This window comes from Rousettus aegyptiacus, unplaced genomic scaffold, assembly GCF_014176215.1.
Source record: "Rousettus aegyptiacus isolate mRouAeg1 unplaced genomic scaffold, mRouAeg1.p scaffold_m13_p_10, whole genome shotgun sequence".
Classification (NCBI taxonomy): domain Eukaryota; kingdom Metazoa; phylum Chordata; class Mammalia; order Chiroptera; family Pteropodidae; genus Rousettus; species Rousettus aegyptiacus.
In genome coordinates this window covers 52,223,845-52,242,391 of record NW_023416285.1, presented here as the reverse complement: position 1 = coordinate 52,242,391, position 18,547 = coordinate 52,223,845, and the positions used below count along the sequence as shown (strand labels likewise).

The following is an 18,547-nucleotide window of genomic DNA, read 5'->3' as shown; positions in this document are numbered from 1 at the left end:
GTATACCAACAATTTTAAAGGTTAATTCTTATTTTAATGTGTATTAACAGCCACCTTCTATCTATATCAAGTTAGACTGATTTTACACTTATGTGAGGAATAAATTAAATAATATATAATTATATATAAATATGTATAACTTTTTCTTAAAAGATGAACTTCTTTTTCTCTCACATGTAAAATACAAAAAGTCAAAGGTAGGTCAGTAAAAAATGGAAAGAACGTTTTCCAGAGCCGTCAAAGGGGCAGACTCTTTTTGTCCTGTTTCTCTGCTATCCTCAGACTGTGGTTTTCACTCCACTGTGCAAGATGGTGTCTTGGGTTCCCCCATATTTAAGTTAGCAGAGAGAAGGGGGAATGGAAACACCATTAACTGAGCTAGGGAACGGTGTTTTAGGAGGAAGACTGTGACTATCTTTCAGACATGTTGAATTTAAGATTGATGTAGAGACAGGAATTGGAAATGTTAAGAATCGGGAACTCCAAAGAGATGTCTAGACTGAAGATACAAATGTTTGGATCTCCTGCATAAACATGGTAATTAAGGCCACTGGTGTGGAAGAGAATGTTTAGAAATTTAATTCATAATCAGAAGAGGAGCAAGCATAGCAGTGAGTCTTAGGTGACACATATATTAATCGACCGTGTAGGAAACAAGGAGCCTGTAAAGGATTTAAAAAATAATTATCCAAAGATGCAGGGTAAACAAAATAAACAAAAAGTAGGGAAGTATTGTGAAATAAATACCAGGAGAACTGTTCTAGAAGGAAGTCAGGCACTCAAAGGGCAAGTAAAATATGAGCTGAGAAAATCCGATATATTTATCAACATGGATGATATCTATGATTTTTGCAAGGTTGTTGCAAAGATGAGACAGTCAAATGAAAGAGTCACAAGCTTGATTGGAGTGGATTGATTAGTGAGTGAGAAGTGAGGAAATACAAACAGCAGAACTGGACTGCAGTTTCCAGTGTGGCTGAAAGGAATGAAGTAGGTATGTGTATGTAAGGACTTGTGGGGACTTTTTTTAAATGGGAGAGATTAAACATAGACAAAAGCCAGTGGGAATAATTCAGTTGAGAAGAAAGGGAGAAATATATGAGAGAGAGAGAGAGAGAGAGAGAGAGAGAGAGAGAGAGAGAGAGAGAGAGAGAGAGAAGGAGGGAAGGATGGAGGAAGGAAGGGAGAGAGAGAGAGAACAGGGGGACGGGCAGGGGGAGCGGGAGCAGGAGAGAGGGAGAGAGAGAAGGAGGGAGTGGAGAGAGAGAGAATCCTGAAAATATGAGACAGAGTGAGGAACAAAACTTATAGTTGTAGAGACAGGCATCAGCCATGAGAAAGATTGGAATAAACTAAGGCAAAGCAGGATAAATGAAAAGATGGATGGTGAAGCAGAATGTGTGGGTGTTTAAGGGGAAATGGAGAGGAAGAGATGCATTCCAGGTCGCTCTCTGGTTTTATATAATTTTCTCTTGCCTAGGGACATTTCCAGTGGGGGTAGGTGATGGGGAGGAGAATCAGAACAATAGTTTTCATGGTGTGTTGTTTTATAAGATACAGCAAATGACTCATAACTTAATGAGTATTATAATGATGAGTTTTGTATTTCTTCTGATTTATAATAGAATTCTTATGAGCTAGACATTAACCTCATTGTTTTATCAAAAGTGTGCTATTCCTATTCATTTTGATAATCTATTATTCAGTGGTAATAGAGATTATGTGGGGTGATGGTGCATATATTTTTTGTGCTTTGATTTGAGAATCTCAGATTAAATACAGAGTGTCTTTCTCAGTTTTATTTTCTTGAAGTACCTTATTCTTCTAAGCCTTGACTCTAGCTAGTTATCTGTTTATCTGCTTAATTCTTTTTTTTTTCCTTGTGACTTTCTGTCTTGCATATCCTGATTAACTTCAGAGAAGTGGGAGCAGTATATCTATCCTGAACTTGAGGGTCCCCTTTCTAGACCCTTGATATAGTCATAGTACATATTTAAACACACACTTTTGAATCTACAACTTTAATCCAAGACCAAAGAATTCTATTTTAATCCACACATTTACCAGCAATTTAAGCAGAGAAATACAATAGCAAGAGAACTGAATTCAGCTTCCAGAGACTGCTTTGTCATTTAAAAAATAGCTCTGTGATCTTGGACAAACCAATAAACTTCAGTGCCATTGCATAGACTAGAAAAAATTATACACTATCACTGGGCAAACCTAACATTCCACTGTGAGAATCAGACCTGATAACATCTTAAAAGACTACCCACATGTGACCCTATCTACATTACTCTTGTAAAGCACCTTTATCCCTTTCTCAGTAGCTTTATAAACCTCTAAGTTAATACATTCAATTATAGGTACGAGCTCTCTATTAGCACTTTAGCTAAATAGATTTTCTCGTTGGGATCACTGGGCATTTTGCCCTGGCTCTCTCCTTTACCCTCCTAATTATGATTTGAATACACATTTTAAGAATTCCAGAGAGGTTTCCTTGCAAGCTAAAAGGCCTTTGCAAGGACTCACAGATCACAGCCCACTTCATAGAAGGCCCTGGAGTGGGTATTTGGAGGTATTTGGAGTCCTAGTCTGCAGTCTTCATTCCTCATTCGCAAGAGAACCTTAAAAAAATAGCTAACGTTTATTGAATACTTAATATATAGCAGGCACTATTCCAGGCATTTTGCTCACACACTCATTTAATTCTCAGATTATCCAGTTACTATTATCATTATCTCTGTTTTACAAAGGAGGAAACCGAGGCACGGTTAGGCTAGATCACTGGCCCAAGTGTGGAGCCAGGCAACCCATGATGCAATACTAGTCATAGTAATGCTTCCTTTTCTTTGCTGCACTTGGAGATTCCGAATTTCACTAGAAGGTTTCTGGGTGCCCCTTAGCGGGATATGAATTGCTTGTCTGAAATACAGGCAGCTGGCTGGTGCCCCCCGGAGAGTGACGTTTCCTCTGAAGGGGGCAGGGAGGCGCGAGCACTTGCAGAGCACCGAGTGCACAGCCCTTGAGCAGACATCTGGCTGGGGCTGAACAGCCCTGCGGTGGCAGGTGGCTTGAATCAGGCAGGGGAGGAACCTGTTGCTGAAGCCCCGCGTGGGCGCTTCTAGTTCCCGAAGCCGCCGGGGCTCCGCTATCGCGCGTGGTGCAGGTAAGGGTGTAGGTTAGGCTGGACTGGGGTTCCCAGCGCCTGCCTCTCGCTTGGATGATTTCGTGTTAGCAATTGGGGACTGTTACCTTAGATAATGCGACTTTACTCTTTCTACCTTTCCCCAATCCCTTCCTAGTTTCTCGGAGGCTTCTCTGTAGAATCACAGTACAGGAGGGCATCACTTTAGTCACCAGCCCGATTTCTGTGGGGTTTGTCCCGTCGGGCTCTTGGGACCCTGGATCCCTTTAACCATAAAGTTCTCCAAATCCCCTCTCCGGGGCCGTATTGTTATAACTTTGTTGAATGTCCTTGGAGAGCGTAGAGTTTTCTAAACTGTTCTCTTCATCCGCGATGATTCTGAGCTCCGTATATTTTTGTGTATGTGAGGATGCATATTGTGCGTTTCTACCTTCCTGGAAGAAATCCTTGCTCGAATATAGGACACCACCGAACCCTCAGTGAAGGCAGCTGGAGAGTGTTTTAAGTCTTTCCGGAGGTGAGAGAGCGGTGAGAGAGCGTTTCCAGACAATGCCAAGTTTAACCTCTCCTCTGCTAAACCTCCAAGCATTTTCCAATAACAATGCAGCCCTGGGTCAAAGTTAGGGTCTGGTGTTGGATGTCAGGAAAATTGTTTGCTATGTGCTGTGGTTTTGTTAAAAACAACTTTAAGAAACGAAGATATGTTGATTTATCTCCCCATATGCCCTTATCTAGATATATAAAAGATTTATTTTAAAGAATCTTATAAGATGATATAAAAGAAGATGCTTGGATTTTTTTTTCTGATCAAAGTATTCAACGTTATTTTAACATGTGTCTAAATTTCTCTTTCCATTATACATCCAAATCATTTTCAAGTGATAACTATGAAGGGGAGTATGAGCAAATCATGGTTTGTTAACTGGGTATATTGTTTTCAACTGGAATCCTAATTAAACCAAAATAGCTTGTAAAATTATCTTAATGGTGATATTTTAAATTATGTTGAATTTGCAAAATTGCTATGAAATGCTCAAGGAAAAATTTCATGAACAGAAAGTTGAGTGGCAAGTGTATGCAGAGTTTTCAATCAGAGACTTTCATCTGGTAAAAGCTGCTATAGATTAATCATTTAAGAAAACAGCTTCTCACTTTAAAGGTATGTATTAGTATTATTGAAAAAGGAGATTGTAATACTCTCAAGTGTGCTTTTATTATTGTTTGATAATGACATGGGCATTACTAATATGTCATTATTCTATGCTTTTTATTAGTGTATAAATTTTCCTAAGAGCCATATAATTTAATGTCTTTCTTACTAGCCATTTTTCTTGGTGTCTATAGGTATCTTCAGGAGTTTGAATTTCTCAATCTGTTTTTTTTGGTCGTTGTTGTGGTTATATTTTTCTTCACCTATCATGTATCTATTTTATCTGTCATTTTTATTCTTGAGCATTTAGTGAATACATTACAAAGTATTTAAAGTATATGTAAGAAATTTTTGTTTTTATAATTCTTTTACCTCATAGCTCTCGTTAATTACTCTGTGCATCAATAATTTCTTTTACAGATGTCAAAGGCTGTAGAAAATGTAGTTATAAATTCACTATTACCCAGTGACTGCTTTGCTCCTGGAAAATTAGTTCATTTATTGTTGTTGGCTTTTGTGTGTATGGTTTTCATGAGAATTCCATTCAAATACCTCTAATATATATTCATGAATATTTTCACTGAATTGCATGAAAATGGATTTCCAGTTGTAATACGGACACTCAAAGAGAACTTTATTCCTCAAAGCTTCATATATTTAAAAATAATCACTTTGTAAAATACTACCCTCTCTATTGTGAAGAGAGGGAATTGATTTGAGGTGAATACTTCACAACCTTCATACATATTAAAAGAAAGTGAGATGAATATAACCTCACATTTAAAAAATATATCTATATAGTTTTTTAATAATCTTACCAAATTGTTCTCTTAATCACATGAATTTTCTGCTTGCCATTAGCCAGACATTGATAGTTGGATTTTCTTTTCTTTCTGTTTTATTTTAGTTTTAATTTCTAGCTCTGTAGGATAAGCTGGCTCTTAAATGAATTTCGCAATTGCGTTGAAACTGAACATTAAGGGTTCAGAGAGTCTCTCACTATAGAATCTAAGGCAGACGTCAAATACTGTCCCAGCAATGAGTTACATCAGTCACCGCAACAGAAAACTCTTTCAAATGAGGCTCATGTCCTTCAGGTGCCTTGTGGGATTTTGAGAAACAAGACTTCTAAAAGTGAATACATCAGATTCTCTTCTCAGTCAGGCTTCTAACTAGCTCTGTGCCTGAGGCAAAACAATTAACCTCTGGGAGTCTAAGATTTCTCAAACATAAAAGGATGAGTTAGAATATGCTTTCTAAAATCTTTTCACTACTCTGGTGTCCCTGTTTCTATGGTAAAAGGGCAGAGGATCCAGGAAGAGAGAAGGCTTAGATATATATTTTGCCACTTGAGAGCACCAACCCTAGGCAAGGCCCTGAAGATTCTATGTCATCAGCATCTCCTGTATAAAATGAGCTATTAGAACACATGAATGATGGTCTATGTGACTGCTGGGTGCAGCATCTGGCACATAAGAGATGCACAGTGATATTTTCTAGGGTACCTATCTCTGAGAAATCTAAGGTTCTTCCGGCTCTGGCATGGGAGGAGATGAGCAAAGTGTGGAGAAGCCCCTCTTGCTTGTTTAGGAGGACATTACCAATATAGCTCTTATAGCTTCCAATAGGACCAGGAGATGGGATGGTTGGAGCCTCAAATATGTTAGGAATTCCTTTTTGATATCACTTTAACCCTTCCCTTGCCACACACACAAAAAGTCAAAATGAGTCAGGACAGCACCAAAATTAAATTTATCTCAATGCCACACAAGACTGAAAGGGAATGCCCTTTTCCATTAACTTTGTCTAACTAGGTTTAACTCCCTCTTACAACCAGATATATTACATAAGGAGACCAGCAGCACAACTCAAATCACACAATACCAGTAATTTAAAGAAAAGCAAGAAAATACCACAAACAAAATAATCAATGAAATCCAAGAAATTGGTTCTCCTTGAGCTGTTGCCACTGAATGTTTAATATTTCCTAATATTACCAAAGTATATTTATTACTTTATTTTCTTGGGCTGTGGAAAGGATTTCATTTCATTTAGATGCTTGCATGGAGTCTGGCTTCCATTGTGGCCATTGTAGACTAAAGCATCTTCTCCTAGGACTGATGTACCTCTTTTTAGTCCCTCACAGAAAGGTCAGTTGACCTATATTTTCAAAACTCCTGAGAGCCTACCAAACACATTAGATTATTATAGGACTGGTCGCATTCCCACACAATTTAGAAAACAACAATTTCCCAAAGCCAAATGAGATAGTAATAGCTAATCTTTAGTGAGCTATTACTTTATATGCACTATCTCTTTTAATCTAAATGATTTTAGAAATTGAGTACAATCTCAATCCCTGTTTTGTTGATAAGGAAACTGAGGCTTGGAAAGAATTTATCCAAAGTAAATGTATTTACGAGGCTGAGGAATCAGGATAACGAACTCATGTCTGTCTGCTTAAATAGCAGTTTAAATACTGATTTCTGTATATGCCAAGACTTTTCAAGTAAAAGTTTCATACTTAGGAAGAACTAAATATTACAGTCTTGACAAAGGTTCTTATAAGCAGAAGTAGGAAGCATCAGTCACTTGTGAACCTTTTCCAAGTCCCCACACCCGAGTCGCAACACTGCCGACCAGTAATCTGGAGTCGGTCTGGGTATATATATTTTCATGATTCTGAGAAAAAGTAATCCTCATGATTTCTCATAGTGAAAAATATTGATCTCGATCCACATTACTCTTTTGTAGTTATAGAAAAAAAATTAAATTTTGTCTGGGAAAGGGGCCGTTTAGATAAACATAAGCAGACAAACATTTCTTGAATTCAGCCTCACCAGAATGCCAGTTAAATCAAATAGTTATCTATATTAGAGTTTATCACCTATAAATATAAAACTTAGTAAAGAAAAATTTCAAATAAATAGTTTACTCATGACCTTATGATTCTCATAAGGGGCATAGGGCACTGGTGGCGGCTGGCAGAGATCAGGTCACTTATATAAACTGTTCCCTCTTTCAGACAGTGTCATATCAAAAACCCTTGTCTCCTTGCAAAATGTAGACATTTAAAGAGATGTCATCTATAATACCTAGGATTTCTCTGGACTTCCTTACTTTATAGGGGATCTCATTTAAAAGTTTTAAATTTAAAGTACCTATTTAATGTTTCTAAATTTTCCTTTTCATTTTACCCGCTGTCCCTGCCTTCTTGGCACATTAATACTCAAGTAAATGTGAGCACTCTCGAGGAACACAGCTTCCAATCCTTTCTGTTAGCAGAGTATCACATTTGTGTAGGCATTCTCTCAGCAGAGTTCATAGCTTTGCATATCCCTTGGCCCTTACTCTCAATCTCCTGGTCTTCTCTATGGAATTCCCCACACTCAACAAATTTGCAAGGTTTCTTTGTTCTTGGGTATGCATCAATATCTTTTATATCACAGTGCTACTTCAAGCCTGAAAGTTTTGTCTAGAATCCTCTTTGAGGAGTTTCCCTTTGTCCCCATTTATTTCAGCAGGAAAAGCTACCCCAAATGATTTCTGACCTGCAGTGAATTTTATGCTTCTTCCAAAACTAGCAGTGCTAGAGGCTCACTGGAGACCCACCCTAACTTGCCCAAGTACCCTTATCCTGAGCTTGCTTTTCTTTATATTTTGATCATTCATATTATAGTAATTTCTATTCATTTTTCCCTACAGAAGTAGGGCTTGAAGGCTCTGTAGTATGCAAAGCCTTACCCATTTCATTCTCTTTGACTTCATCCTTAGCTCTCACCCATCTTGTCTTCATCTGGTCCCTCCAGTCCAGAACATACCTACTTAGAGCTTTTGTAGTTGCTGATCTCGCTGCCTGGGAAGTTAGCTTCTCAGAGCTGCACAAAGAGGGATGCTTTTCATCCTTTCAATCTCAGGTCTGGTGTTGCCTCCCCACGCCACTCGTCATCAGTCTTCTGCTTTGTGCCTGAGCCTCTGTGCTATTTGACACTACCTCCATTTGTATGTTTGTTTTTGATCTTACTCTCCAGAAGGAAAATCAAAGCTTCATGGGACAACTCTATGATTTCATTTTACTAGTGGACTGACCTGTTGAGTATCTACTACAGCCTGGAATGTAGTAGATACTCAACAAATATTTGCTTAGCGAACTTTGTTTTCATTTCTTTATCAGCTTCTCCTGCCTCTTTTTTCAGGTCCTGTCAAGTTGCTCACACTTCAGCATTAGGCTTTTTCCTTTCTTCTGTTTTTTTTTTTCTCTCCTTTATACTATTCCTACCTTAGCAAAAAGACCATTCTGTATATATTTTTCCCTTTCATGTGGGAGAAAAAAATTAGAAAAAGCTATTTACCATTGACTACACTATTTTAATATACATTTAGATTCCTTATCTATGTATGTTGATTTTTAAGAATAATCTGAGTCTGAGTATTAGGAAAGACTAAAATATAAAATGACACAACCTTTACATTTTGGTTAAATTAAATCCACCAATTCTATTTTCACCGGCATGAGAATTATTCATCTTTCAAACTATTTTATTTAAAAAATATATACATATGTAATTTTATATAAATGCCCAAGTTATAATGCCCAAGTTGCTTTGAATTTTTGATTATGCAGTTTCCTTTCCTAATTGCCTCTGCCCATTCCTTTTTCTCCTCTGCTTCCATATCCAGGTAACACATTTAGCAACTGAGTTCTATTATAGATTTTCTTATGTTTTTGTAACCATCCACATATATACAGATGCAAACATGCTTGTGTATGCATGCAGGCACATCAATCATTTTGTCACCATTTTTGAAAATTTTTGAAAAATGTACATATTTTTTTCTTAGTCATTAATACCTTGTGTAAAGCCCTTCATGTCAACTATTGTAGATAAAACTCGAATTTTAAATAGTCTGTATAATATCTTGTGCTATTAATAAGAAACAATAAATTCAACCAATCCCTACTTAATAAACGTTTAGTTTGCTTCCTGAGGTTTTTATTTTACTCAGTTTTACCGCAAAACAAGGCTGTGTAATAAAAATAGCTTATAAATTCTTTTAAGTTCAGGAGTAAAATATTTTCAAATTTTAATGTATGTGTTGCCATGTTGCTTCTAAAGTGTTATAAATATTCACATTTTTACCAGAAAATTATGAAACTACTCTTTACTCATGTCACTACAGCAATAAATAACTTTTAATTTTTATATTAATTTAATCATTTAACTTATGAAGTTGAATCATTTAATTCTTTTCAGTTATTTAGCTCTCTTATTTATCAACATCTTTTTTCATTTTTTTGCTGGGTTCTTTGTGAAAATGTGTTCTTTGATATTTTCGATATTAACTCATATACTAAATGTTTTTTATATTAAGTACTGTCTTTATTCAACATAACTTTTACTCGGCACATTCAAAATATTTTTATAGTTAATATATTTAATTTTTATTATTTAAATTTGAAGATTTTAGAGCTGATTAATATGGTTTTCCCTACTCCTGGATTACACACGTGGTCTTCTAGACTTTAATAAAAGTTTTTCACTTTTAAGTTTTGGACATTTGTACTTAATTCAAGTGAATTTTAAAATTTTGCTCAAAAACACAATAAGCTGTTAAGATAGTGGGCCAACTATCAATTTTTTCCAAATGGATTATTAAACATTTTATTCTTCCCCACCAAGTTGAAATATCACCTTTGTCATATATTAAAATTTGATATATAATGAAATCAATTTTAATATTCCTGATCGTGTTTCGCTGTTCTATTTTTCCATTACAAAACTGAAGTTAAACCCTATGTTAAAGCACATTTTTTTTTTTCCCTTTAAGAAGGCTACTTATTTTTTAAAACAATATCTAGGTTATACGCAGGGTAGTGGAGTTAAGGTTTCTGTATGTAAATCTGAATCTCCAAACTATACAAACCAATGAGAACAAATAACGTCACACAATATACCATATTTCCATTTTTCCTGTTACTTTATGGCAGTGAGAGTTGTTATAAACAGCTGGTATGTTGGTATAATCTGACTAATGTATTCTTTGGATAGGATGCAGTCACCAGATTAAATTAAGGAGAATGTTGTGTGGAAATTTTGGGAAAGAAAAGCTGAATTTGTATATGATAAGATTAAGATAACTAATAGGTGTCAGCAATATGTGATGAAATAGTGGTTGCCTGTACTCCAAGGCACTAGGGTCCTGGGACAGGGGCAGGTTACTTCAGATGCTCAGACCTGTTTTTCCTGTTTGTTGTTGTCACCCTCAGGCATTCTAGAGCAATAGGTTAGTTTTAAAGTCAGTTTAAATATGTGCTATCACAAAGCTAATACATTTACTTACAATTGCTTTAAAACTCTATTTCTTCTTCCCAGTGCTAATGTATTATGTACATAATGATAAAGTTGTTATTGTCCAATAATACTTACTGATTCATTTATATATAAAACTCATATGTGCATATATACATGTACATATATTCAGCAATTTATCTCAGCCTAGGCACAGTAAGTAGCCAGCTAGAAACTGTTTTGAAAAGGAAATTTTCCATTTTCATAAGAGAATATAGATTCACTGTAAAGCACATGGGATTAGCTATATTTTTCTTACCCTTCAGTTGCCAGAATTTCCATTCATTATCTCTCCGTCACAATCTTTTAAGCTCATTGGACATTACAAGCTTAAGGCCCAAGTGGCAGAGCAGTTCACACCACAGCCTGAATTGGCTGGAAAACCTCTTGCTCTGGGCTCTACTACATTCAACAGCTGTAGGAGCTAGTTAGCAAAAGGATCGGTAATCCATTAGTAAATGTTGTTTATGGTAGTCAAAAGCTCCTTAAGTGCTGTGCCTCTTAGTTGTTGAGGGATACAAGATATAGCAACCAGCTATCTATAGCAGGGATGCCTATTCATGCCTTAGACCATTACTCCCCTGGAAACTTCATTAAGGTCGCAGGTTTCTGAATTTTTGTGGGGATTAATGTCTACCCTCAGTTTTCATTTTCTGCTCACCAGGTGTAGTTAATATGATTTCATCATTATGGTAGACCAGTAACAGGAATGTGAGCAAGATCCCTGCAAGTGAGATTATGAAACAGAGCTAAAAAGAACCAACATAGTTTGACAGAGCCCTGAGTTAAAGGAATGAAGATATACTGCTATCTCTGCAGAGTGAAAGGAAACTAGTCCTTGTCTTTTAGACAGTTCACAGGAAAAGGCTATTTTTTTTTTTTTTCAGACAAAGGGCTGCATACTAGGTTCCAGGGGTTCCTGTGATTTACTCCTACAAAAGGAAAACTTCTGGAATAGCAGGGTCAATGGAATCAATACTCGTTTTAATTTATAAGACCCTGTCATTCTCCAAGACCTTTTTTGCTCCCACTTAAAAATTTTAGTTACTTTTAACAGCTTTATTGATTTATGTGATTGCTGCATAAAAAATTGCACGTATTTTCATTGAGTATAGTAGGATGAGTTTAGATATATCTAAATGCTATGATACCATTATCACACTCAAGGTAACAGATATATCCAGCAAAGTTTCCCATATCCTATTGTTAGGTAGTTAGGCATTAGCAACAGGAGCCAAGGCCCAGCTCTGTAACCACAGAAACTTCCCTTGAAGACTTTCCTTAAGGACCTCTCAGAAACACCTCCCTTTTAGGGTTATAAATTATCCCCAATCCTAGAGCACAAAGGCCATAAAAGCTGCTGGCTAATCTGGCTACATATGCATGCGCAGAAAGTAATGCCCATAACTTCAGCCTCGTTATATCATTATAATCTCATGACTGTGCTGGAAGTTCATAAATTTATAACAGACCGAATTTTGGGTAAACACGTGTGCAGTAGGCAAAGAGTTGCATAGCAGCCAACTGTCAGTCAAGATGACCTCACATAAGGATCATCTAGGCCCTCCCATCACAGCCCAGATATGAACAGACCTTATTTCTGCATTGTCACAACTCTCCTGGCTGGAAGCCCGTCCCTTTCTTTGGGGTGTACTATCTTATCTCTTTAGCTTCTAAATTCCACAAGGCTTCAGCCTTCCTTAGCTCTGCTCTTCTAAAATGTACTTTCACTACATCTTACTTTTTCTCAGTTTCTCTGACCTGTAATTTTTGCTCTGTCAGCGGGGAAGAACTGAGGAGCAACACACAGTGCCATGATACTCCACCATATTCCACTGTTCTCCTCTGCCTCCCCTACGCCACTGAGCTAATGCCAGATTTCACCTCACCTCAGCAGTGACACCATTGTTTTTGTTTTGTTTTACAGTAAGAACTCTTAACGTGAAGTTTTCCCTCAACAAATTTTGAAGTGAGCAGTGTTATAATGTTAACTGTGGTGCTATGTTGTGCAGTCATGCGCAGCATAACAATATTTTTCGGTCATTGATGGACCACGTATAATGACAGTTGTCTAATAAGATGATAATGAAGCTGAAAAACTATTGCATAGTGTTGTCATAGCCATATTAACATCTTAGTACCAAGTATTACTGTTCAGTTCAGGGCTCAGTCTAATGGCTAGAAATGTCTAAGGACGCTCACCTGGGCCCTGTGAGCTTCCAACAACAGTCTCCCCTTTCTAAACCACTATTAGACTAGATGGGCCCTTGTGATTCTTATGATTGCAAGATGGCCTTCAGCAATAACTATTAGGAAACCTTGAATAAAAATACATTTATTTCTTACAGGCCCTGGAGCCTACAAAAGCAAGCCAGGAGGTCCACAGTGAGTTCTTGGGGTGGCAGGAGAAAGAGGCAGAGAGACTGGGAGAGAGGAGGCTCTTCTGATAGTGAACCGGGTCCTGGGGTTCTGCTTTTATTAGGGTCAAGGGTTGGGGCCTAGGTTTTTGCTACCTCATGCTTTATTTATGAATTTCAAACCTAAGAACTGTAATTTAAAGAGTCGGAAGAAAAAAAAATGTAGCCCAAATGGCCAGTTATTGAAATCAACCAAGATCTCTAGAACAAAAGGGCCTCCCTGGGGGTTTTTATCTAGTGTGTGGCTGGCAATGTGTTTATTTGAGGCAGCTTTTTTATAAAGGGGATGCCTCTTTGTAATGGATGCCTTTTTGAAGTGGATGCCTTAGCAATTAAGTCAGACATTACAAAAAGATGAGTTAACTGTTTGGGCTTATACTACAATTACTCTCCTGTTTGTGGTAATGCTGGTATAAACATATCTGTAAAAGTGCAGCACATACAAATACAGTAGTAGGATATGCCATCCAGGTTTATGTAAGTTGCACTATGAAGTTCACACAATGCTGTATTTCTCAGAACATATTCCTGTGTCACCTTTGGGGCTTTTCAGAATTCAGTGTTGCCCCAACGGCAGAGGGGAAATAAAGGGATAGGGACAACGGTGCAGGGGTATAGTTAGCATTTTCCCTTGGTTCTTCCTCAAGTGACACAGTGAAGAATCACATCATTGAGATTTAATAGTTTTATTAAAAGTATATTTTAGAAAGACAAAGAATGCCCCAAGGAGGCTTATGGTCCCAGCACAATAACCAACACAAAGGGGCCAAAAGGGCCACAAAGGAGCACAAAGGCCACAAAAGACCACCAAAAAGAAGAGGACCCAGAAGTGGGAATGTCTGCCTTATATTTGGGCCATGGCGGGTGGTTCCAAAGGCATTCCTAGGTGATTGACAAGTGAGGTCATTTTGATTGACACCTGGCTGTTATATAACTTTGGCCAGTGCACATGTGCTTACCCAGAATACTGTCTGCTATAATTAGATTCATGACCTTCCAGACATAAACAGAGTTATAATGAAGCTTAAATTGTAGGCAAATTAGGGTAGTACTTTCTGCACAGGTGTCTGTACCCGGATTAGGCCAGCTAAGACTAGGACCCTCCTGTCCTTTGTCTCTGGGGATGCAGAGGGATTCTCTACCAATAGGGTGTTCTTTGGGCAGTCTCTGGACTGGGCCCCTATTCCTTTGTTCCCCATGTTGCTCATGTCTGACTAGCTACATAACACCTCTAGTTAAGCAGCTCATGACCGTATAAATGATCTCTAGAATGTATTCATCTACTATTACTGGAGCTTTATACCCACAGAACTATAGCTCTACATTTCCTCCCCCACCCCACCCCTCACTAGCTCCTGGCAACTACTATTGTACTCACTGCTTTTATGAGTTTGACTATTGTTGATATTTCATATAAGTGGAATCATGCAGTATTTGTCCTGTGACTGGCTTATTTCATTTATCATAATGTCCCTTAATCAATGCATGTTGTCAAAAATGACAGGATTTTCTTCTTTTTAAAAGCTGAATAATATTCCATTATATGGATATACCACATTTTTTATCTTTTCATCTGTTGGTGAACACTTGGTTTGTTTCTATGTTTTAGTTATTTTAATAAGTACTGCACTAAACATGGGAGTGCAGATATCACTTCGAGATTCTAATTTCAGTTCTTTAAGATATAAACCCAGAAGCAGAATTGCTGTATCATATGGTAGTTCTATGGTTAATTTTTTGATGAATCTCTATACTGCTTCCACAGCTGCTGCAGCATTTTACATGACCACCAAGAGCGTGCAAGTGTTCCACTTTCTCCACATATTCACCAGCACTTATCTTTTAAAAAAATAATAGCTGTTTGTCTTCTTTACAATACAAATAAGTAAACTTGGGTAAAAAAGAATCAGCATTTCTGTGTTTTTGAAGTCTTTGATGGTGGCACCAATCTCTATAATGCTTCCAAGGATATGATAATTGCTTTTGGTTTACTCTCCTAGTGTGGAGGAGTTGCAGGATTTTTATTTTTCAATTAAAGTTGACATTCAATATTATTTTATATTAGTTTCAGATGAGTCTATGGCCATGCCACCCTGAACAAGCCCAATCCCATCTGATCTCAGAAGCTAAGTAAGGTCAGGCCTTGTTAGTACTTGGATGGGAGACCACCTAGGAAGACCAGGTGCTGTAGGTGTAAAAAATTTTTAAAATAAGAGATTGTAAGCTGACAAAGTCCTTGAAATTTGTGAGGTTAACCAAGGGTTGCTTTGCCTAAAAAACAATAATAATAAATAAATAAATAAATAAATAAATACTTTCAGGTATACAGCATAGTAATTTATGAAGTGATCCTCCCGATTAGCCAAGGACCCACCTGATGGTAAGCATAGTTGTTTCAGTATTATTGACTATATTCCCTATGCTTTATTTTACAACCCCATGACTACTTCCAATTTGTTCTTCATCTTTTCATTTTTTCACCCAGCCCTTCAAACCCCTTCCCATCTGGCAATCACTGGTTTGTTCACTATATCTATGAATTTCTTTGTTTTATTATTATTTTTTGTCTCTTTTGTTTAGATTCCTCATATAAGTGAAGTTATATGGTTTTTATCTCTCTCTGTCACTTATTTCACTTAGCATAATACCCTCTAGATCCATTCATGTTGTTGCAAATAGTAAAATTTTATTTTATTTTTTATGGTTGAGTTCATTGTATATATGTACCACCTCTTCTTTATCTGATTGTCTGTTGATAGGCACTTGGGTTGTTTCCATATCTTGGCTGGTGTAAATGGTGCCACAGTGAATACAAAGATGCAGAAGTTGCAGGATCTTTAACTTGGCTCTTTCTACTCTAATAGCACTAATTCTATGGTTGGGGAACTAAAGTTGGAATTCTTCTTGCTAAGTATGGCTATTCTAAATTTATATTTAGTAATTGAGAAAAAAAAGGGGTCATGGTGTGTTTGCAAACCCACTGGGTTCATTGTGAGAGACTTAGGCTGAAATTTCATTTATCACCTGATCTTTATGCCTCTGCTATGACCCATTGTCCACAATGTCATTTAGGGAAACTACATATTAATAATGCCATAAATCCTAGAAGATCTGATTATTTCCCCCCCCACAAAAAAAATTATCAACTTGACAATTAACTGCAGTTTCTTTTATTAAAAAATTTATGAAACTGAGGCAATGATGCATGTTGCTTCCTCATCATATAAATCCAACTTTCCATTTGTTTGTCAGCATAAAAAATGTACAAAGCTGTAGAGAATTTTAATGAGTTTATTTGAGCCAAACTGATGACAATGGTCAGGAACCAAAATCTCAATGGATTAAGAACATGCTCTGGAGAATGGCAGTTTTGCAGTTTATTTTATACAGTAGAATCAAAGGAGGAGACCTAAGGAGGGTTACATGACTTCCACTAGTGACAGACTAAGGGGGTGGAAGAAAACAAAGTGGGGAGTTTCTGGAATTGGATAAAAAGTAAAACGAAGAGATACACGGTTCTTTTACATTGAGGGGCACAGGATAGTTGATAATTAACATTTACAGCACATAGAGATGGCATGTGGGGAACAAGAAAACAATGAGGGATTCTGTGGTTTCTTGCTCCAGTGTAGTAGGTGTGCCATGAAGAGCCTGGATAAAGGGATTACTCTGACGTTCCAAGGATGTGTTATCTTAGATGCGGGGCTGGGGCAGGGAAGGGGGAAGGTGCAATAGACAGGTTTTCTTATTGTAAAGACTGACCTTTGTCAAGAAAGCTACAGGATGAGGATCTGACTACCTGCCATGACTGGGTTTTAGTTAGGAATATTTATGTTCAGACTGTCCTATATGGTGACTCTTCGGTTTCTGAGTTCGTGGGACCTGCTTGTCAGGTGTAGCATGTGACCCCTTTTTCATCCACATATTCAAGAGACTTTAGGTCTGTGAACTGGTTCTGGTCTGAAAATTGGGTGAGAGACTATGGTTTCCCATGGCAGTGACTTGAGGCAGGTGTCCAATCTTTATTTCTAAAGTATGACTTTAATAAGAAATTGACTTGCTTCATTTCAAGTTAATAGCATTTTGCACTGGTCTTTATGGATCAGTAGCTCTTACTACCTTTTTGAACGTGCTTTTCATTGGAATGAGCACACTCACTTTCATCTGGCATTTAAACGCCGCCTCTCGCTCACTGCCCCTCCAGAATCCTTACTACCTGCTGTAGTCAGGGAGGTTGGTGTAGTTACAGTATTTCCAGTCATCACACATCTCCTGCTTTCAGAGTATACCCCTACTACAGAACTTTTCAAGGATGCTAGTACTTTCCCAACCAATGGATTTCTCAATTATTTGATGAATAGAAAGGTTTTTGGACTCCCCTAGGGTACAGCAAAGAGACAGACTCCTTCCTTAGTATTATAACAAAAGTGTAAAAAAAAAGTAACTTCAATTAATGTCAGCTAACATTGAGTTTAATCAAGAAAACAGGTTTGCTCTAGCAGCTCAAACTAATATATTGAATTCAGCACCTCTGAAAAAAAAAATGTATAAGATAGCATCTCATGTCTTCTCTATTGATACCTTAAGCTGAGCTTGTCATCATTATTTGGAAAGTCTGAGTTCTGCAATCATCACTCCTACCACAAAGCTCTAACACAGCAGCTGCCTGGCCCTTTTAAACTTCTCCTTCAATAGGCACTTTATTTCATTCATATTCCTGTGACAATTTAAGTACCTTTTGTTTGACACTGCATGTCATGGCTTATAAGTATTCCATTTTCCATTTGTGGTGAGGTCATCAGTGCATTAAATCAAAATAATTAAAATAACCAATCCATGATTGCCATTTTTTAGCTTCTATTTCCCCTAACTATTTAGGTACTGCATACACTATCAGTCAAGATTCAATCAGATGAAGAGGCTTTCAGTAGCAGGAATGCTTTAAATTCAGGGAATTATATACTCACAGAAGCATTATGAGTACTGAAGGATCAGTGATCTGGGAAAGCTTCTGCTGTATCTAAAGTTGTTTATCAGGTTTTAGAAAATCAGGAAGATGTGGAGTCAGTGATCCTATCTGACTGCAGTACTCAAACCCGGGATTCAGAGAGTACCTGTAGGTACTTAGCAAAAGACTTTTAAGTCTGCTTAAGCTCATATAGTTGTCTCTGCAGGAGGAGTAAAATATGGTTTCTGCCTCTCCTCCACCTTCCAAAATCTTACATAACTCTCTTTTCTACTGGATATGGCCTAGAGCAAAAGATATTTCTTGTTTTCTAGCCTTTGTGATACAGGGAGCGTATAACAGAGGATGAGAATGGTAGTAATCTATCACCAGACAAACTGACACAGTAGTTAAGAGTATGAGCCAGACGACCTGGGTTCAGATCTGTATTCCGCCACTTGCTAGTTCTGTAAACTTCTGGCAGGCCATCTAACTTCTCTGTGCCTCAGCTGTGCCAGCTAGATAATCTCCCTACCT

General features: G+C 37.4%; 1 protein-coding gene and 1 pseudogene across 1 annotated transcript in view; both read left to right on the top strand.

Moving 5' to 3' along the window:
• NPFFR2 (neuropeptide FF receptor 2) overlaps window positions 1–18,547 on the top strand; it is a 215,687-nt gene that overhangs the window by 157,991 nt on the left and 39,149 nt on the right. The gene's annotated exons all lie outside the window — the stretch shown is intronic.
• On the top strand, window positions 15,141–15,259 carry LOC118609155 (annotated as a pseudogene).